The sequence below is a fragment of the Mus caroli genome, chromosome 14, assembly GCF_900094665.2.
Source record: "Mus caroli chromosome 14, CAROLI_EIJ_v1.1, whole genome shotgun sequence".
NCBI classification, from domain to species: Eukaryota; Metazoa; Chordata; class Mammalia; order Rodentia; family Muridae; genus Mus; species Mus caroli.
This window is the reverse complement of record NC_034583.1, coordinates 21801616-21824378: the sequence shown is the minus strand read 5'-3', so window position 1 is coordinate 21824378 and position 22763 is coordinate 21801616. Positions and strand designations below refer to the sequence as shown.

General features: G+C 42.5%; 1 protein-coding gene and 1 long non-coding RNA gene across 3 annotated transcripts in view; one reads left to right on the top strand and one right to left on the bottom strand.

Moving 5' to 3' along the window:
- Positions 1-22763, top strand: part of Cacna2d3 (calcium voltage-gated channel auxiliary subunit alpha2delta 3) — an 810117-nt gene that overhangs the window by 214761 nt on the left and 572593 nt on the right. The gene's annotated exons all lie outside the window — the stretch shown is intronic.
- Positions 9293-22763, bottom strand: part of LOC110309149 — an 18560-nt gene continuing 5089 nt past the window's right edge. Inside the window, exons 3-4 of the long non-coding RNA XR_002379667.1 lie at positions 20454-20498; positions 9293-9446 (exon numbers count right to left, since the gene is read on the bottom strand). This is a non-coding gene — a long non-coding RNA (uncharacterized LOC110309149). The remainder of the gene's footprint in view (positions 9447-20453; positions 20499-22763) is intronic.

Genomic DNA, 22763 nt, shown 5'->3' with positions numbered 1-22763 from the left:
TCTTCTCTTCTCTTCTCTTCTCTTCTCTTCTCTTCTCTTCTCTTCTCTTCTCTTCTCTTCTCTTCTCTTCTCTTCTCTTCTCTTCTCTTCTCTGTTCTTAGTACCCTATGGGTCAATAAAGAGAATCTATCACTGTCATGATAAAGGCATAATAGGTAACAATTTAAGAATTCTCAATGGTCAGGCATGGTTCTAATCCCATTACACATATGAGTTTATTTAATCTTCACAGTGATATTAGGGACAGATATTGCTATTTCCCAGCTTTGCTGAAGTGAAAACTAACATCCAAAACTAAGTTACTTGCCAAAGACCACACAGCTGGCAAGTGGGTAAGCCTGGAATAGGGCCCATCAACATAGAGATAATATTTATTTTAATAATATGTAAAAATAATACAGATGTGGTATAATGTGGTGGAGTCATCTTTACACATATGAGAGTGTTTATCTTGGAGTGAACTAACTGGAGCATCCCAGGCTGCTAATCTCTGAGCCATCACTGAACGATGCTCTGTTTGTGGCAGACAGTTAAAGATGAACAAGTCAGCTGCAAAATCAGAGACGGTTATTGTCTTGAGCTAGAGATGAGATACACACACACAGCTGTCTTAGGAGGTGACAGGACCAAGTATTATCATAAAGACATTTAATTCTGAATTCTGTTCAAATGTAAAGATGGGGATTGCTGGTCTCTATGCATGGAAGGCTCAGAGGGGAGTTGATCATAGGCTTAGGCTAGCTGGAGAGGTGGGGTGGGCACCACTCCAGGCATGGAATGACCAAGGACTTAGGAACAAGACTGCTGTCTGATCTTAGTTGATGCTTCGGACTTTGGAGCCCTCATGCTCTCCTCATGAGGACAAGTCACTGAGAAGAACAGCATTAGACTTGTTGCTCAGCAGCTGAATCTCTGAAAATACTTCCTGGGGACCAGTAGCCATGAAGAAAGTATAGGGCTTGTCTGATGTCAAAGCTTTTGCATGGGTAATTTATGGCCCTGAGTTAAGACTGGCCTTGGAGGAAGCCATCCTGTCAGAGTCTCAGCAAGGGCCTTCTTCAAGCAGAAGATACCCCCTTTCTGTGTGAAATCCACGAGTACGAACAGCTCTACTGTGACCCCTTCAAATCTGAATCAACCTTCCAGCCTTCACAGAAATGCCATACAACTAATAGTGTGCATACACCCTGATCAGGTGGTCCCTCTTGGGTGCTGTACAGATGAAGCCAATTTGGGGTGTTAAAGAAGCTTTATCCCCACCCCAAGAAAGTGTATTTAACCCTAGACAGGAACATCTAGAACTTGTAAGTTTTAGGCTTCCCTGGAAGAGGTCTGAAGAGTTGGTTAAGGAATCTGGAGCCAGCCTACTGGTTGGTAAAGCACAGTAGAGAGGAGGTCCCTGTGTATGTCACAGAGAGCATATTGGGATGCCTTGTAAATATGGAGGTGGGGAAGCTTGGGAAATTTGTCTTAGGATGTCCCATGGGTACCTAACTCGGCGGCAAATGCTCATATAAAATGTTATATTAGTACATAACTACTATACAACTTGTTTTTAGTCATTTTTAGATTACTTATAATACTAAGATAAACTAAAACAGCTGCAAAGGTTTTGTTTAGTGCCCTATGGGTCAATTTGTTTAGTACCCTATTTTTAGTACCCTTGTTTAGGGTAATTGTTATAATTATAGTACTAAACAACAACAACAACAACAACAACAACAAACACACACACACAATCCTAGGCTGGGGAGATGGTCCAGTAGATAAAGTACTTACCACATTAATATCCATCTATAATCCCAGTGTTCATATGGGAAGAAAAGAGAGAGAGAGAGAGAGAGAGAGAGAGAGAGAGAGAGAGAGAGAGAATGAAAGACTAAGCATAGTGGGGTAGATCTGTAGACCCAGAACTTGGAAAGATAAAGAAGGAAGATCATGAGTTCAAGGCCAGTCTGGGTTCTATAAAGCAAGACCATTTATACTGACTTAGAGTTCCTGGTGCTATGAGGAAACACTATGACCAAAAAAGCAAGTTGAGGGTGAGAGGGTTTATTCAGCTTACACTTCTACATTGTAGTCCATCACTGAAGGAAGACAGGACAGGAATTCAAACAGGCCAGGATCCTGGAGGCAGGAGCTGATGCAGAGGCCATGGAAGAAGGCTATTTACTGACTTGCTTCCCATGGCTTGTTCAGCTTGTTTTCTTATAGAACCCAGGACCACCAGTCAAGGGACAGTACCACCCACCATGGGCTGGGCCCTCCCCCACCGATCACTAATTAAGAAAATGCTTTAGAGGCTTCAATCTTACAGAGGCATACTCTTAATCGAGGTTCCCTCTTCTCAGAGGAATTTAGTCTGTGTCAAATTGACATAAAACTATCCAGCCCATAACTCAGCATGTAGACATTTTCCCCCAAATATTTTTGGTCTATGGTTGGTTGAATCTGTGGGTCTGTAACCCATGGATACCATAGCTAATGGGGTAGCTATCTATATTGCTATCTTTTAGTAGGGTTCTTTTTTCTTTCATCTACTTCCATTTTGGCTGAAAGAGCCATGACCCATGGTTCACTCTAACATTTTATCTAGGAGATAAAATATTTTTAATTGACAAAATCTCCCTCCTGAAGTAAAAATGGGCAATTTCCTAGTAACTTCATTGCTGATACTCTGATATCTGCATATTATGTTTCAGTTAGAGAACACTTGATACCACGAACTCCTGGGGACATCTATTTCTTTTTAAATGGAAATTCAAAATTCATCATCAGGCAACCTCTTGTTTGCAGAGGAAATGCCTCTATTTCTTTGTCCTTAATTCCGGAGTTACTCATTGTGAGGATGCTTATGAATTGCACTAAACTTACATGCTCATCTCTTTCTGCTGAGGATAGACTAGGGCAGGAAACACCTACTTACGAAGATGTAAGCAGCAGAACTAAGAGCTTTCAAGTTCTGCCACAGGGACAGAGAGAAAATAGGTGCCTGCAGTGGGCAGGTTGGCAGAGAGCCCCCATCCTGTCCCCCAGAGACACATCTCCAGGACAGGCATGCTGAGTTTCTGAGCTGGTCCTGTCTTTGCAACACTGGGCTCAGTGGTCCCTCTGCAGGGCTTCAGAAGAGAACTCGGGAGGAGGGCACACAGCAAGGCAAGAGACTCCCCAGCTCCCACCTCCAACCCAGCCTGCTGGGACTGGGGCTGGAATGAACCTGCCTGGTATGCAGTCCATTTGTTCTGAACATTGCGCTTTCTCATTAGGAAACTCTCATTAGGAGACCTTCCTAAGAGGCAGCTCCTTTTAGGGATTCAGAAGCAAAGACAACATGGAGCCCATCCACAGCACAAGCCCCATCTGTCACTCCTTCTTGCTTCAGCCCTTAATGTCTCCCCAGACTCGGAGCCAAGCTGCTTGTGCCTTATCTTCCCAGAGCTTTGCTGTCTTTGTTTCGCTTCATTCCCTTGATTTCGTTACTCTCCTCATCTCTAAAATTACCAGAGAGCTGCTCCCCCCCACCCCCCAGTTTAATTATGTTTAAGCTCCTTTGTCCACAATCCTTCCTGCAAAACCATACTACCCAGACATCCATCAAATCTGCTCTGCCTATTGCATCTCAGATTCTTAGGAGATGTCACCTCGTCACGCTGTCCAGCTGTGATTTCTTCAGATTCTCACCTCAGAGCCTGAGCTCAGTAATCTTTCCATTGTCAACCTCAAAGGCATCTCTGTATTTTCGTCAGTTTAGAGTTGTCTTAGACTAACAAATTCAGTCTTTGGGCAAAGAACCCCTTAGTTTAGGTGTCGAATGTGCAAATACTATTCTATGTGGTAGTGATTGGCACTACTGGTGACTCCTCTGACACTTTACCACCCAGGCCACTAATTCTGTTCTGTCTTTAGCTGTGTTGGCATCTTTAGGCACACTTAGCTGATCCATCCAGTATTAAGGTCCCCATCTCTTCAAATTCCATGCCTGTCCTCTTTTGAACATCTATTATGAGACAAACCAAACCAAACCAAAACCAAACCACCTTAGCCAAGGAAGTGAGATTCTCTCCATTTTAAATCAAAGGATGTTTATACCATTAAAATCTCTTTCTGGAAACTCCAACCATGTGTCCAGTCTCACAATGAGACTCTAGTTTTTTAGTGGCATTTATCTAAAGAGATGCTTAAGTAAGTCAATGTTTTCGTATGTGAGGATCACCATTTATTCTTTTGCCTTTTAATATTTAACATTTTATTAGGCACCCACCGTAGTGTGGTTCTGTAGGAGGCTCCTTGTAAGATAGAGGTACGTGGAGAAAATACGACTTTTCTCTCAGCAAGCTGAGTGTAAGGGTCCCAGGAGAAGTAGAAGACCATGGGTACATCAAAATTGCTTTTGGAGGCCTTGCTACAGAGGTAGACCCTCTTTTGGATTATTCTCAGCCAACTACAAACTCATTCATGGTATCATGTTTTATGCATACGTGATCAGTGTATAGTCAGATATACCTAGACATTCCAGAATGATTAGCCCACCAGTTCTATTATCACCACCAGCATATTGCTTCTTCTTGCTCACATGCCGGGCAAGGTTCCACAGGAATGAGCTTTCCAGATACTCAAAGCATTAGCCTGTTAAAATGTATGAGTTTTATAAGATGGTTAGTATCCTAGTTTAATATTTCCTTTGTGGCCTGTCTCGTTGGCACTGACTAATCATTTGTGATGCTGTTCTTTGAAGAGCACAATACAAAGGTTGTTTGCTTCTGAGACAAAACACTTCTAGATAGCTGTAAGTTTTGAATCCCTGGTCTTTAGGAATTTTCTGTCTGTTTTCCTTATCACCCACCAGTGACTTCTTGCTACCACCATCTTTTAAAGGCTTTCCACTTTGGAATACCCTAGTATGTGTGGAAACATACCAGAAGGATTGTCAGGATGGTGCCTACACTAGAGTTAGAGACTCTCCATGCTTATGCTTTGTGTGTCATTCCCTTAGTCCTAGCTTCATCACCACGTTAGAAGGCTCTAGATAGGCAGTGATCATTATAGTACAATCCTTTTGAAGAGTGATCTATCTTCATATTCTGCAAGGCTCCACGTTGTGTCACATGGAGAGAGACTTTTAGCAAGGTAGCCGAGAAAACCCTCCTTAGACTCACCATCCTCATCAAGAACTTTGCTTTTCTTTGCCATGGCAGTTCATACAACTTCTGCGTGGCTCCTCTGGCACCAACACTATTCTCTGCAAGGCCCTGCCTACTGTCTGCTAACTTTGCTAGAGCATAGCCAAGTTCATGGCTTATCCATCCATCACTCTGCTCTCCTCATGCAATCACTATTCAGAGATCTCCAGAGGGAGACCAAGCCACTCATGTGATTGATCCATGTGACTGACTGATCTTGAATCCTTTCTTTTCTATTTGTTTCCCCAGTGTCTTCTCAGCCTCTGAATTTCAGCTAAGGCTCCTGAGTCCTCACATCTCTTGATACTTTGCATTGTTGATCCCCATGCTTGCCTCAAGCTAATATATAGTATATAATATATATGATCTGCAATATATCGCATATAATGTAATATACAATATATAAATATGATAGATGATAAAGAATATAATTAATGTATAAATATGTAATATATAATATATATATACCATATATTATATGATATACAATATGTAATATTCAGGCCCCCCCCATGGTCCATACATTCCTGGTTGTCCTTGTAATCCCAGCAAAGGTACCAGAGCAGATGTGTACTTGAGCCCCAGCTCTACCTGGTGCCTTCATCACACATGAGCCATTATTCCCGTGAGCTTTGACTGAGTCATTTACATGCATTGTGAGAAGTGGCACCTGCTTCATGGGATTCTTATGACAGTGGATTCCTGATCTGGACAGAATTAAAGACAGTGGCATGTTGTTTGCAGTTATTTTATCATTCCCATTTGTACCAGTAGTTAGAACTGTTCCACAATATTGGATACTCGTGAAAGCAAGCTGAACCAGAATAAATTGGCCTGTGCCAATCAGTCAAACCTATAGACTTGCCTGTAAATGAGAAAAGTTGCAAACAGAAAAACAGTGGCTTCTAAGGTTTTTCAAGACTCTTCCCAGCTAGACCAGACAATGCCTAGTCATTGAGGTAACAGTGGTGCCTGCACTGGATGGCACCAACAGTTTGGTAGTGTTGTTTAGAAATACCTACATGCCCCTAGTATGCCATCTTTACATATGAAGTAGTAGGAGGACACTGGTGCTTATTTGACTTGCAAATGCCATGAGCAGTCCCTTAGAAACTTTGGAATATGACTGGTAGTAAATCCTGTTGGGTTCTGGTCACTATATTTGGTGGTTAATATAAGCTGTGTGGTGAACTTTCAGTCTGAACCATTTCATCATAGTCAGAAATAGTTGGGATGTAGGGAGCAAAGTTTCCATGCATCATAGAAGCACAAAGATGAAACAAGAGATCCCTGGGAAAGGTTTGCTGACTCTTCTTGCTTTGATACTGGTGGCTAAGTGTAAATTCTCTGCATTAGAGTGTCAGAGATTGGGATTTTAGTCTGTCTTCTGCCAGCTATGACTACGAATATATCTAATTTCCCAGGTAAGGTGAATCTCAATGATGCTTTGGGTCTGTAACAAAGTTACAGCATGATGTACATATCATTTCAGGTGAGGATTTAGCTCTCCTTTTCTTCCCTCCCCCCCCCCATCCCCTCCTCCTAAGATATGCTGGAACCTGGAGTCATGTATGTCAACACTAGGGTCAACTCCAACTCCAGATCCCGAGCTGACCTCCTGGAAGCATGTTCTGTCTTTGCCAGGAGACTGCAGGGAGGACCAAAGATCATGGGGACGAGATTCCAGAGTGCTTGGCCAAGCTGCCTCCCCGCAGGCTTCGGCTTCATGCCATCCTGTGCTGCTGTGGAAGTTGGGCCAAGTGCTCTTGCTATAGCAGAGGTAGGGAGCCTCAGGAAAGGCCCTCGAGTAGTAGTGAGTCCTGGACCAAGCAAGCTTTCCTCCCGTCTGCAGAGTCTTCCTGCCAGGACGGCTTTTTATCATGTTTGCCCAAGATTTCCATTACCTTCTAATTGCCTTCCCTGTGTAGCTTTGGCTGCTATTTTCTTTCCCCTTTGGTGTTTACCCTGTCAAATATTTAAGGGCAGTTATCATGTCTCCTTAGCCAAGCTATACACATCCAAGGTCTTTTCATCTTTGCTCATAAATCTCGGCCTTGCAGCCCCTCAACACCTACCCCTACATGCTGTGCACTGTTTGCTTTGGATCGGATCATGGAAGCACAAGAATTTTTCTCCTTAGAATTATTGGCACCAGTGTGCACTTTGTAAGTCTGCTGCAAACATACTCACAGGGGGAATTAGGGAGACATGATTCAGTTTACTATGGTTTTAAGTACAGCCCGGGGCCTCTTAGCCCCCCTGATGATATCTCTTTAAAATTGAATTTGAGGCATGAGCAAAAGTCAACAATGACTAGTGTTTCCATTACTTTAAAGCTTATAAAGTATGAAGGGTGTTTTTGAAGCCTTAAAAAAAAGCAAGTATAATAATAAAAGAGAAAAGACAAATGGTGCCATGGTGAGCTGCAAGTCAAATGGGCTGCTAGCGGTTCCCATCCTCCAGCCCCTCCTGAGTGTCTCTGAGTCTCATTATTGGGAACTTGGGTTTTTTCTAGAAATGCTTTTACTCTTTAGGAAAATCTACCTCACTGATGAGAATTCAGCCAGAAGAAAATAAACGGATGAAACTATTTAGATGTTACATTGAATACTACTTGTCCTGCTCCATAGCTAAGTATATGAGCTAAGGGTTGACTTTGTTGGGATGTGTAGGCTACCTCACCTCAAGGGTCTCTCTGGAGTTTGAGCAACGTTCTACCATTCATCAATGTATATCTCTTGTGTAATGCCACTCTTAAAACTGGACCAATGACTTTATTTTTTAAATTTTTGCTCAATAGGAAGAAAAATTAAAAGTCAGTTGCAACACCAAGTGGGGAAATGTATGTATTAGATATACTGAGTGATGGCATATCACCTTTTATGCCTTCAACAAAATACTCATTTAGAGCCTTTTGTGCCATATGTGTGTGTTTGTGTGTATAATAACATAATATTCGTATATAATGTATGTATATATACACAATATAAATAATATATATAAGTATGTGTTGTGTGTAGTTATATATAATACTCATATATATTATAGTTATATTTATATAATTACATAAATGTGTAGTATTGAGTAGGGTATCTGAAATTCAAGTTGTGTTCAAAGTTTAACTAGAGGCTTTGTGTGTTCTAAGAAGTAAAAGATGTTAGCCAATCTTGCTATGGTCACAATGGCTGCTATTTAGAGACTGGGCTGAGGGGTCCAGCAGTGGGGCTCTTACTCACCCTTGAAGAGATCCCGGGATGGCATTTTTCAGTGGTGATGAAGATGGGTAGGTTCAGGGCATGTTTGAAGTTAGAGTCATCAAGCATTGCTCTGGGATTGCCCATGAAAGAGTGTGTATTGAAGGGAGAGGGAGAGAGAAAAACAAGTCTAAGCCCCAAACCTAGGCCTGTAGGCTCCAGTGCTTCTCTGGCCAAGCTATTTGAAATGTCTATAACAGATACAAGTGGATAAGTGAAAAGGTTTCCTTTGGCTCTGTGGGCCTTAAGCCCAGAGCAGGAGTGTGCTAGGAGGTGGAGATTGGGGAGGGTGGCCATAGTATTAGAAACAGTCTAGAGACAACACAGAGAGCCCAGGTGAACAGAATGCTATTTGCCTCATATGTCCTCATTAGTCTTCAAAGTGAAGTGCACAGATAGCTAGACTGTTTCATTCTCATCGTCTTCTCTGAAGGGTAGGGCCAGGAACCATGAAATTGCTAAGTTGGAGCATTAAGGGGTCTTCAAAGACTATCTGGACGAAACACATCCTAGCTGAGTTCCTTATAGGAAGAGACTCCTGCTTCTGTGTTCTGGGATGAGGATCCCCAGTGTCCAGATCTAGAAGCCAGCAGCAATAGTCCAGGCCAGTTTCCAAACCCAGATAGAACTCATGGATGGCACCTGAGCAGAGCTGGAGAACTGATGTCTTCAAGCCATTGGACTTTCTCTGTCTGACTTGTCTGTGTATGTGGACTGCCCTTCTCCATCTCTGTCATGCTGTCTGCAAGTCAGGAACTGTCCCAGCCTCCTCCTTCCTCCTTGTTGAGAAATTCCCAAGCTCTGAGCCAACATGAGGGTTCAGGTCATTGCAAAGACACTGATGATTCAGGGGTTTGTACTTAATGAATCTTTATTGGCACAGAGGTCTAACCTTGACATACACGCTGAGTTATACCTTGGCAGTGATTCACAGGTACTCCGTTTCTGTCCCCATGAAGCTTTTTGTAGCCAATGTGAACTGGCTTGCAGGGAGGTATGGTCAGCAGGCAACCTATCAGTAGGAAGGAGAGGTAGATGAAAGCATAGCTTTAAAATGTGAGTAGTTAGTGTTACATATTAGTAAACACCTCGCCAGAAATATTTTACATATTGTTAGTACAGTTGGTTGAAAACAGGCCATTATAACTCTTTGTAGTCTATACTGCAAAGCTATTTTCAAAAGCTTAATTCCTACATCAGTTGTTTTTGTCAAACTCGTTCTCAGGGGTAAGAAGAAGCATTCTTATTCTGAAACTGCCACCAGAATTTCCTTGCCACAATAGCTTCCCTGTCACTTTCCTTCCTTGGGTTTCTGGTAGGGCGAATTCTTCCTGGCAACTTTGCAAAGCCACAGTTGAAGAAAGATGGGGGTCTTTGTCCTTTTGTCCCAGCTCTATGCAGAGGACCTGTCTCTGTAAGAGTCTTTCTTTCTGCTGTGAGGGTGTTGGTTCCTCTTCATGTGATGGGACCTGGATGTGAGTATCCCAGTTCAGGCCACTGTGTGGGCCCTGTGAGTGCTGGGGCAACGCTTCTCATTCATCGTTTTCACTACCAAGCACCAAGCTGGTGCCTCATGTCGAGTTGATGAGCCGTTATTAAGTGAAGGAGTCTATAAGAAAATTGAATCCTACAGAAACTGAGAAGAAAGCAATTATTACCATAGGTCTACAAGCACATTAAAAGTCAGATGTTGACCCATGGGGTACAACAGATTCTACAAAAGTTGACATAGATAGAAATGATAATCCATTGTCACCTCTGTTATGAACCAGATCTTGGTGATGTTGCAAAATGGCACAGCTATTACAAGAGACAATTAGCCATTTCTAACAAAACAACACCCATTCCTACCAAGTAGCCCAGCAATTAGACTTCTTGCCATTTGCACAAACTAGAAACTTATATTGTAAACACAGACATAGTTGTTTACATTTTTTATCTTCTCAAAAGCCAAAACATTTGGAGCAGCCTAGATGAATGGATAGATGAGCTATGCCATATTCAGGTAATGGAATGTTGCTCAGATTCAAATAGAAGCAAGTGATCAACCTATGAAGACAATTACAACTGTAAGAAACAAGATTGAAAAGGTTGCATGCTCTAAGAGTCCAGCCATATGCCCTTCTGCCCAAAAGGCAAAGCCTTGGAGACAGTAGGAAAGATTGTTTCCTCTAAGAATTTGAGGAAGCGTGAGTGGGAATCCTGACAGAACACTAAAGCTTCTGTCTGGTACTGTAATCCATGCCACTATACAGCCCCAAACCCCAAGGACACGCCCCACCAGAATGAACCCTATTGGGAATGATAACATGTGTCCCACTGACTAAACATATACATTACACTAACACAGTATGTTAATGATGGGGTAGGGTGTGGGGAGAAGGCAGAGGTGAGGCAGTATAGTATAGTTTGTGGATTTTCAATTTCTCTTCAGATTTTCTGTTAAAACTGCTTCAAGAGATGAGAGACATTACATTAAAAGCTAAGTTTGTCCAGCAGTAACATAAGGAAACAGTCACAAGGAGGGATTGAGTGTGTCTTTGTGCCATTGGATTTACTTTAAAATATATCATTTACATCCCAATACAGAATTCATTAGGTTTCTTTGAGAAGCCAAATGTATGGTCTTATTTAAGTAAAGGAAACATTCTCCCTCTGTCTGCAAGGAGGACCAGTTGTGACATTTGGCAATAGCCTTCAGAGTTAGAGTGAGTTTTGTGGGCCACTCAACATCTTCATGGCCTAGCTCCATCCTCTGTAAAATTAGGGTGATAATGCCTGAGGCTATTTACAGTGTCAGAGGCCTGTGGAAGGATAAGAGGGGCATCTCACAGCCCTTGATCAATCTTCCTACAGGAGAACTTCTGGCTCCCCTACCTTATCCAAAAAACCATCATGTTGTTCCCTTCAGCCCCATCCTGTCTATAATTCCTACCCTGGTACTTGGCATGTGAAATTGCTTATGAATCAACAGCACAGAAAATTGGGTATCAACAAGAAGTAAGCTAGAAACCCAATATTGGGCTATTAAAAGTCAAAAGAACAGGAATAAGTCTGGGAAATTAGACAGTTAATTTGAATAGTTGTACTTAGTACTTGCTGGATATGTGCTGGGATAGTTTTCTTCTTTATGGCTATTTATTTCTGTTTATATCCTTCCACCCATCCATCCCTACACATGTTCTCTAGGATCCCCGGTAGATATTTTGGTGGAGAAATGAAACGGTATCTATTGAGCATTTTAGGAGAAATCCCCTCTAACGACTGCACTCCTCTGCCTTAGAGGTAGGAGTGGGAAGTGGAGTGAGGCTCTCTCTCCTGTTCTGTCCGAGATCATGTTCTCAAATGGGAAGGATTGTGTTTGCTCACTATTAGGTTAGGATTAAATCAAACTTGTATGAGATGCTTGGGATGGAGAGTCCACCAGGGATGGCCACTCAGATGCAGTTTATAGCCAATTGCAAGTCTTTATTCCAGATGGCTGGGACTCTACTCAGGTTTCCAGTGCTGAAGTACTGGAAGCAGCTACAAGTGTCCAGAGCACAGGGCTTTGGAAGGCAAAAACAAAATGCCAGCTTCTCACTGGGCAGCTTCAAAGTAGCTTCACACAAGCAGGCAGTTTAGCAGAAGCTAAAATAAGAGCACTGGAATATCTTGACCTCAGACTCCTAGAAGAGAACCTGGCCATTCTCATGGGATTCTCCACCAAGGAGATCAGATTCTACTTAAACGTGAAATGGTCTCAGCAAGAATACAAAACAGAGGAACTGCTGCACTGTCTTGCCCTGTCACATACTTACTGGAGTTGCCATTTTTTTGGTATTCTCTACACACAAAGGCTGGAATCTTAGGAGACGCTACTTAATTAACACGTTAATCCATGTTAAGTAGAATAACTGTCAGGCAAGTTGGAGAGCAAGGTGTGTCTTGTTGAAGTGACAAAGTCCCCATTATGTTGGTGACATCGTGTGTAGCTTGAGTGAGTAGGTGGTCTACGTGTGGAAGGAATAAATCTTAACAAGCCTGTATAAAGGACACACACAATCCAGGTATTTTATTCATAAACCATATGCCTAGATTGGGCAGACCTAGAGCTATACTAATTTATTATAACTAATTTATTCCCCAGTTATAATGTCTGTTGTCACTTGCTGTTTCTCCTGGCCACGCATTTCATGGTGACTTTTTCCTCTTCTGTCTTCCCCTCTCCCTTCCTCTTCCTGCAAACCCCTCACTGGAGCCTCCAGGCTCACCTTTCTCTCTCTACTTAGTAATTGCAGGCTCTAACCTTTTATTGAGCAATCAAACTGGAGAGAAGGCTCACATGACATCACTTTGAATACAGGATAATCTGCTTGTCAGGAGCAACCACATCTTGATAAATCAGTATTTAGCATTATAAAACAAACAGCATCAGACCAACCCACTCCATCTATCTACTGGGATGAAGAATGAAGGTGGGAGCTACCGACCTTGAGTCTAGATTGAGAGAGTAATTTTGTGTATGTTAAGGAATGTATCCTGTGGCAGAATTCTCCAGGATAATTTCACCCAAAATACAGCTCTGAGTGAGTCTTTGTGGACACAGGTGTTCCATGGTCAGAAGCAGCTCCATCTTCATGGCTGTCTTAGTCCTGTCACTGTCCACACAATCCTCAGGGCTCTGCCCTTCAGAAAGCTGCTGTACTTTGTCAGACTTGAATCTGTCATTCCCCCTAAGCCCAGCTTCTGTAGATAGTGGCATCTTCTGTCCATGGTTACCTGGGCTAGCAAATCTCCCTGAAGTGGGTGTTGAGGTGCTCCTTCCAGGCCATGGGAGTTATTTCAGAGTAGACATGAGAGTCACGGGATCAGAGGATTCTCATGGAGGTCTGGTACGCAGGAAGGAGCGGATTTGTGATTCGTTGTAGAACCAAAAGTTGTCTCAACACGTTATTGGGTTTCTTGGGTCATGTTTTCAGGACCAGAGATCAGGGGGCACAAACATGAACCACATGTGACTTTAAGTCCTACCAATGACAACACGAGTGCCAAAGTGTGTCAGAGTGCACCTCTATGTATTTCTTTACGTGCTTTGTTAGGCTAACACTACAGGGTTGCATAGTCTCAGCAACCAGGAATGTGTGGCTCACAAAGCCAAAAAAAGATTTCCCGGTTGCCCAGCCCTTAGGGGAGAACCACCTCATCCTTGGTCCAGTTGGTTGGTTGCATTGGTTTCAATCTGGATATGGTAAAAGGTTGCCTGGTGTTTTTCTATCCCCTCCCCCCACACTGCGTGCACACACATTTTTATGTACAAACAAATAAAGAAAAGATATACATTTAAAAAAATCTCAAATACCAATTATCGAAAGTAGCACTGACTTGAATATTTTACTAAATGTGGCAGACACTGGGATTGCCATCTGCCTTTTCAGGTCTCAACCCTGAGAGAACAAAAGACCTGCCTTCATTCCTAGGGTTAGGGTAGTGAACTTTACCGCATGGTAAGCCCCAGCCTGTAAGGGAATCAGGATATCACTTGCATCTTGAAAGTTGAGCCCCACACGCTATCAATCACTGCCTTTGGCATGGCCACGGGCTATGTCACAACCCCATAGAGACTGGGCTGCAGTTCCTGGTTTGAGTTCACTTTCCTCTATGCACTGTTGATATTGGCAGGGATTTTCAGCTTTCTCCCCTGGAAAGTAACTTTCTACACATATTTCTCAGGGAGCATGTATTTATATACCATCCATAATGTAGGATCTTGTGAAAGGATGTGTGGTTGCCTCACTGCATAGAGTGGAGCCGTTCAGCTCCGTTGCTCCCAGAAGATGGATTTCTACATTCCATGGAAGACTTGGACTGCCTCGGTCCAGCACATGTTTTATTTGGTTTTTCTCTGTCTCATTCACATGGGTGCTAAACACTTTTTGAAAAAAATGTATTTTAAGGGGAGAGTCAATGTATTTGAAATTCTAAGAGATTTAGTAAAAAAAAAAAAAAATTAAAGCAGATACATACAGATTGCCAGTCTGTGCTACCTCCTCTGTACTGATGAGTGCTTTTTAAATCCATATTTTCAAATAGTTGTACATAAAGCATCACCATATGTTTCTCAGCTGTGAAACATGCATAGGACAAATTTTATTGGACTTTTGAATACTTTTATGTGAATATAAGTAACACCTAAGAATGTTCCTTATAAAATAATAGTCCTGATAACATGTATACACGCTGTGGAATCTGTCCCATGTATTACATCTCATGCCTGAGAAGTTCTGATGATCCTGTCTTGGTTAAATAGAGTATATTTGAGGGGTACAGTGGGTTTTCATGTCCCCATCCACAATACCTAGAATGACACATCTAAGGTCCAGTTCAGCTTCCGAGATTCTGTTTCTGCTAAGGTCCCCTTAGTGGTTTTGTTGTTGTTGTTCTTTTTGAGAATCAGTTGATACAGTCGATTTCAAGATGAGCAGGAAATAGAACTGCAATCACATTCAATCATGTCCATGATGTTTGTCAAATAATTGCATGAGGCAACTAAAGAAAGCATCATATTTAAAAGTGAGGGAAAGTGTGTGTGTGTGTGTGTGTGTGTGTGTGTGTTTGCTATGAACCCACTTGGAATCTGAGTCATGGTTTTTCTCTGGCGTGATACAAAGAGTATTCGGTAACTAGCCTCCCAGTTATGATGGTTATCTGACGAGAGACAAGCTATCTAAGAGATAAAAGCTTGTTTCTGAAAATGATAGGCAAATTGATCTCTGTAGGGTGCCTCAGAAAGTCTCAGTGTGTGAACAGTGTGCCTATACATGAATATACTTTACTTTCCATATAAATAGGGTCTATGTGGGCTCTGGAAATCATCAACATGACCATAAAACCTGCCAGGAGTGGACAATTGGCACATGTATGTTTGGTTCTTCCCACAAATGATTTCACAGTGTGTTCAGCATCCAGGATTAGCCCTATGTTGCTTTATAATCAATTACCACTAAGATGGCAACATAAAATAACACCTGTTCATTGTTATCATATGTAATTCATGGGGACAAACACAGTGCTGATGCTTGAATGTGAAACTGCTCTCCACAGGCTCATATTTTGACACATGATCCTTGACTAATGGCATTGTTTTGGAGAGTTGTGCTATCCTTGGGGCAGTAAGCGTAGCTTGTAGGGACACTTTAGGGGTATAGTCCCAGCCCACTTCTAGAGCAAGCTCTTTGGGCTTCTTGCTTGCTGTTAAAGACAGTCTCACTGTCAGGCCTTCCCTGACGTTATGTGATATATCTTCTAATAGCTTGTCCTCCTTCTTTTGTTTTATTTTTTCTGTTAAATATATTTACACAAGGAAACTTAGTGGAGGAAGGGACTTCATTGGCTTTCAATTCCAAGTTATGGTCTATAGGTGCAGAAGAGTCTCAAAGGTAGAAGCTTGAGACAGTTGGTCTGCCACATGGACAGTGAAGAGCAGAACTAGGCACACCCATGCTGCCTGCTTGCCTTCAGCTACGTTTCTTCACTCTTAGACAGTCAGCCCAGCCCCCTTCCTTGACCAAGGGATAGAACTGCTCACTGTGGCAATGTCTCCCTGTGTCCCCTGAGAATTGTATTCCTTACTTTACTGTTTCTATGATACAAAACCATAACCAAAAGTGACTTATGAAATAAGGAGTTTATTTGGCTCTAGTACCAGAGCGGTAAGAGTCCATCATGGCCAAAAGACAGCAGCAGCAGCAAGCTGCAGGCTTGGCAGCAACAGCAGGAAACGCAGAACTTATACCTCAACCACATACATGAAGCAAATAGAGTGAACACGAAGCAGTATGAGGCTTAAACCACATGTGCACATGCAAGGTGTCGGAGTTTTCTTCTCAGCATCTCATAAGACAGAAACCAAGACTGTGGGTAATGGTTGCAATCTTGTCTGAGACTCAGGACCTTCTCAGAGCTCCTTACAGTCATTGTCAGAACTGAATTTCTTAAGGTTAGAGCATCAGGGTCCCTATTTTCTGGAATGTTGTGGCCTGATGATTTGTTTCAGCTCTTAGAAGCCACCTTCAGGTCTCAGTCCTGAAAAGGGGCCAGTGTCTTGCATTGCAAAGTAGAATAGAGAGTCTTTTAGAATCATCCACAGTAGCCTACTCATTTAAAACAACAGCTTAGGTCTTTGACAACCTTTCCTAGTGAATTGACCTTGTATACATTATTTTTAATTTACTCACTTACATCCAGATCACATTCCCTTCTTCCCAGTCCCCCCACATAGCCCCTCCCCCTTGCCTTCTCCTCTGAGAAGGGGAAGGTCACTCTCCAACCCCTGATGTACCCACCCTGGCCCATTGAGTCATTAGGCACATGGAGTCCTGCTGAGGCCAGACAAGGCAGCCCAGTTAGGGGAACAGGATCCACAGGCAGGCAGTGAGTCAGGGACAGCTCCCACTCCAGTTGTTGGGGAACTTGTGTGAAGACCAAGCTACACATCTGCTACATATGTGTGCAGGGTCCATCCCATGGCATATATTTTCTTGTTTGAATCCTGAAAATAGTATCTCATGGATTGTAGGTACCTGACAAATTCAGATCTTCATGAGCTCCAACAGATGTCACTATTCTATGTTTAGAGTTTATGAAGATGTTGTCTTCCTGACCTGACAGGCTGACAAAGTTGTGTTAAGGCTCATTTGGTGGTGTGTCTCCAACCCTACGGGAGCTAGCAATGATGGTGCAGCTCCCAGTCCCAAGGAAGGTGGCCTTGGCTTCTCACCTTCCACTTCTTTAACCAATAGCTCCTTATCTCAGACCCCTGGAGTGTCTGTGCCATTGTGAATTTGGCCATTGTCCCTCTCCTGGGATCACAAATCTTTACTTATAACAACCCCAAGACTGAGCAGTGTGTGCCAGCTCCAATTCTAACTCCTCTGCTGAGAGCGTGTGCTTCAGGATCCATGTCCATCAGACACATGTTCTCAAGAACACTACTGTCATGACAGATCAGAACGTGGGCATGATCTATGGCTCTCAGAGAGGAGGCTGTGTGGACTGGACAGACACTACTGGCTATGTTCTAAACCATCCTTTGTATAGATCTCAAGAGGAAGCATTAGCATTCTCTACATGGAGGGTAGGTTGATTAGCTCCCTAAAAAATAATTAGTGAAGACCTTTGTGACACTCTGTAGTTCAATCATTGCCTGGAACGTGGGCTTGTTTTCATTAAGAAAAAAATATCAAAACAACAGGGACATGCAATTTTATCTTCCTGAAAATTTCTCCCTTCAGAATAGAAAGACCTCGAGCAATATCTAATTATTCCTGTGCCTTTTAATTTGATAGCTTGAGAAATGTTTTGTGGTCTTTAAGAATGTCTGTGGAAATTTCCTATCCCTGTCTCTGATCAAATTGTTTAAATGATGGACGGTGATTTTATATTGAGCTGTGATAATAGCATCTCATTTACTGCCCCTTAAGTGATTTTACCCACATCTTAACACATGTAGGTCAAGTTACTCTTTCAGACAAAAAAAATATGCATGAATAAAAGGGGATAAGAAGTGGAAGGAAGCCAATTATGCAATAGCTTTCGATGCTGAAGTGAGACAGTTGTGATTTGCAATATTGACTGCCTTCTCTTGATTATAGTCATTCTTCAGGCATTTATTACAATGGAGATCATAACTCATGGCCCACACTTGTTCTAAACTAAAAAGTAAATAAGTGTGAGGAAGTGGGATGAGAGAGGAGGTGAATGAAAACTATCGATGCCGACCTCAATGAATCACTGGCAGCTGATGATCCTATTTAGCAGTTTGAAGCATTGTATATGATGAGTAACATATTGCACTTCTGTCAGACAAACTCAGGTTGCTTCCTGTCTACTATGTCATGCATGCCCCTCCATTTCTGCAGTAGGTTGAAGATAAATTTTTGGAGGGAAAAGAATCCCCAGGTGGCAGCAGTTGCTGAATTTTGTGATCTCAACTGGAGTTGTCCATGTATTCTGACAGCCTTTTTAATCACCAACTCCTGCCATTCTTTTGATGAGCCCACAAGTGGTCCTCTCTCCATTGGGGGAGATGAGCTCCACCCCAATGGCCCTGAGGTCATGTTCATCTTTGCTAAATATTAAAACACCAGACTTCTAGGCTCAAAGGACAGTCATGCAAGTCCCACACCTCAGAGGGCTTGTGTGATAATGTGGCTTCATTGTCAATGGGACACAATCTAGACTCATCTGGGAAGACAGTGGCTCTCAGGCTTCTTTGGTTAGATTGACCTGCACCATGTCTGTTTGGTGGTGGTGGTGTTCTTAATTCTGTTAATAGGTATGAAAATGCCCAGCCTGAATGTGGGTGGTGCCCTTTCCTAGATTTCCATCCTGGACTATAAAAGAGGAGACAGGCTGAGTGTGACAAGTGAGAGCACGTGCTTTCTCTGCTCTTGCCTGTACTAAGTTCCTGTTGCCTTGGCTTTCTGGCTATGATGGACTGGAACCTGGGACTGTAAGTGGAACCAACCCTTTCTTCCTTGAAGTTGCTCTTGTCAGAGTATTTTATCACTGCAACAAGAAGGGAAACTGGACAGCTCCTGTCCTAGTAGCTGGGTCTGTGACTCTCTAAAGTGCCAGACAGAAGATGTGGCAGTGAATGAGGGGTGAACAGATAAAGAGGGACCCATCCATTCAGCTGATGGGTGGAATTATGAAGGAGACTGGAGTCAGGTTTGGTTTTGTTCTCTATTCTTTCTTTTCCCCTCTCTTTTTCTCCCCTCCCCTAACCCCAGAAGAAGGATAGTCCAGGGAAAAGTGGGAAGGGGTGTTTATTATTACACATGAAGAATTTTACACGACAGTGACTGTTTATGGTGTTGAAGGGAGAGGAACTTTCTACTCAGGGTAGAGTGAGTCTAGACTAGTGTTTCTCATCCTATGGGTTGCAGCCTTTTAGGGGTTGAACAGCCCTTCCAGATATCTTGTATATCAGATACTTACATCATAATTCATAACAGTGACAAAATTACAGTTATGAAGTAGTAATGCAAGTCATTTTATACCTGAGGGTCACCACAGCATGAGGGACTGTGCTAAATTGTCACAGGATTGGGAAGGCTATGAACCACTGCTCTAGACAGAAGTTTCATATGCGGAAGGAATGCTTATTTGCTGTTGGCTTGATAATGGGCATTCAGTGGTCAGTGATCATGGCCTGGGACTGGCTTTTCACATTTGTACTTTACGTAGAAAACCCTTTGGCATGAAAGGTAAGTTCGAGCTTCCTATCAAGGATGAACAGCCCTGCCTGAGGCCAGAAAATAATTTACTCTGTAACTTTGAAATCAAAAATAAAATACACTACCCTCTGGTTATAACATGCTTAAAACCATTAGGATACAAAGATTAGGGGTTTAGATCGGGTTCACAGAAGGTACCACACATATGCTCGATTATCATTTTGAAATGACAATGACATCAGCACTTAGTAGACTTTAAACAACTGAATAATGGGAGAGGGGAGAGAGAGAGACAGAGAGAGAGAGAGAGAGAGAGAGAGAGAGAGAGAGAGAGAGAGAGAGAGAGAGAAGGAACGAGGAGACAGAGACAGACAAACAGATTGCTTTGAGGAAGGCCTGTGAGTTTCACCTCAGCTTTTATTTCTGCCGGTATGGTACCTAGATCTCAGTGGCATTTTTCTTCTTTTTCTAGATGCCCCATGAGGCAAATCTGTGCACAGTCTGGTGGACACATCTCCCAGGACCTTGTAGTTGGTGTGGGATTTTCCAAAAGAGGATAGGGCTACAATCAGAGAGAAGTAACCACAAGCAGAAGGATGCTAGGATGCTGCACATTCAAGGCAGAGGAACAGGAAGCGGGCAAGCACACTTTGCAAGCAAATGCTGTGGCCTGCATCCAGGCACCTGCCAGGTGGCAGTTGTTAGGAATGGGAAAATGACTATGGACTTAAGAACTCATCCATCCCCAACTGCTTGCATTTGGTGAGCTGCCAAGTCTAATTCTCTTAGTATCACCTTACCCTTCCTGGTAATTTTCTGTGCCAACAGCTGTCCAGTCACATTGCCTAAAGGTTTTCAATTGAAAAAAATAATGGAAGCATTAATCAATGTTTTTATACTAGCATCTATAATTTCTTCAATATATTTATTTACTTGATCCTCCACCAAAGGAGACATTTCTTTAAGACCGATTATGTTCCAAAAATGGCAGACCTCTCCTCTGAATGCCAGCTCTGCTCCTAACCTCCTTGCAGGTGCTGGGCTGCTCTGGGCTTCAGTGCTTAAATTCTCTCATCTTGTTGTCTCTGTGGATGCTGCTGGACTCTCTTTGTGGCCTCCCTGGGATCTAACCTGCAGAGAGAGGTGGGCTCTAGGATCCTGCCCTAAGATATCCCCAACCCTCTTCTCTAGTCTTCCTTGTTCTTCCCATCCTGATGAGCCTTGTTCTCAAAGTATACCTTGGCCTCTCCATCCTGGGCTAGCACCTTTTTTTCTTATCATTCTCAATCCTGGGCAGCCATGAAAGTCAGTTCAGATCCTATCTCCTCTGTGAAGTTTCTCTTAACCTCAGGAGTTGGAAGACTCAGCCAACACTTAAACCCCTTCGTAACAGAACCCCCTATCTGACGTCTGGCAAGGAGTATCAAGCATGGTTATTTACAATTGTTCCATATGACTGTAAATTCCTAGAGGGAGGCAAATGTTATTCTAGCTTTCTTCTGTGCCTGGCTACATTTGTTTCTACATAGTAGATGCTCAGTAAATATGCAATAGATGATTGGTTTCATTTCTCTTAAGGTCAGCTGTTCTGAATTACAAAGATTTACAAAGTTTTTTTTTCTCCATGATATAGCATAAAGACAATGGAAAAACCGTTGGAAATAAAGTAGGGTATAAGTAAACAGTAATAGATTTATAAAACATTTTGAAATGCCACTATAAATCTATGATACCCACCCCATCCCTGCCACTTTACTGTGTACTTACCCAAGAGGTGGGAGCATTTTTGGTTAGTGTTGTTTCTGCTAGATATCAGCAATTCCAACTCTTGGACTCTAGGAGTTGCATATTCACAACATAACATACAATTTCCCTTTTCATGTAGGTTGTGTGTGTGTGTGTGTGTGTATGTGTGTGTGTGTGTGTGTGAGTGTGTGTGTGAGTATGTGTGTGTGTGTGTGTGTGCATGTGTGTGGGCACATGTGTAGGGGTATACATGCAAATGTGTACATGTGTGTGACCCAGTGTTGAAGGTCTGGAATAATTCTTGATCATGCTTCCCATCTTATTTTGATGAAGTGGGTCTGTCAATCAGACTCAGAGCTTAATGCCTGTAGGACTATCCTTGTTAGCTGGCTTAAGTATTCCCCTTCTTATACTGTATTAATACCACGCTACCCACCATGCCCACCTGATATTTATGTGGGTGCTGGAGATTTGAATTCTGATCTTCATGCTTGTGTGGCAGGTGCTTAACCACACAGCCCTCTCCCCTACCCAGAACCACATTCCTAAGGATAATTTAAATATATCTAACTTACTTATTTCCCAATAATGTTTATTACTGTTTCTTGTCAGTTACTGTAAAGGACAGTATTTGGCTTCATTGTTGGAGGAGTTTCCCATTGTTACTTAAGTAACTTTATTGTAATCTAATCTACAAAGTATTCTTCCCCTGTGAGTGTGGCACTCTGGATGTTAGTAGATTTAGTAGGCTGTGTCTACACCACTGTCACGTGGTGATGGGTACATGTGTATTTCCACATCTCTGGGAAGCCTGTTCCTCATCCTGCCACCTGCTCTGTCAGTACTCATTTGATTGTTGTGTATTATCCCAAGGAAAAGCCGAGCTAAAGGGCTAGGAAAACTTTGTGCTCAGCAAATACAGAATTGAGAAACATTTCAGTAATTGTTTTGAAGTGTGGGGCATTTCACAATCCTATTATCTTTTCAGCTTTGAAATTGGTAACACTCTAAAAACTTAGGATTTTTTTTCTGAAAGTATTTGGTGGAAAAACCTGGCCCAAGTTGACATAGGGGTATGTCCAATATTCATTCCATCAAGTTAATGTCGTATTCCAGTGTAGAGATACTACCACTTAGACCGAGACCATTGAGGTTGAGATTTCTTAGCAAGTATAGGCTGCCAAGCCTGGTGACCCGAATTCAATCCTCAAAACCCTCATGGTGAAAGGAGAGAATGGATTTGGGCAAGCTACTTTCTGACCTTCACATGTACAGTATGACGTGTGTGTGTGTGCATGTATGTACTAACAAATGAATGTAAATCACTTATACATAAATAGTAAAAAAAAAAAGAAAGAAAGAAA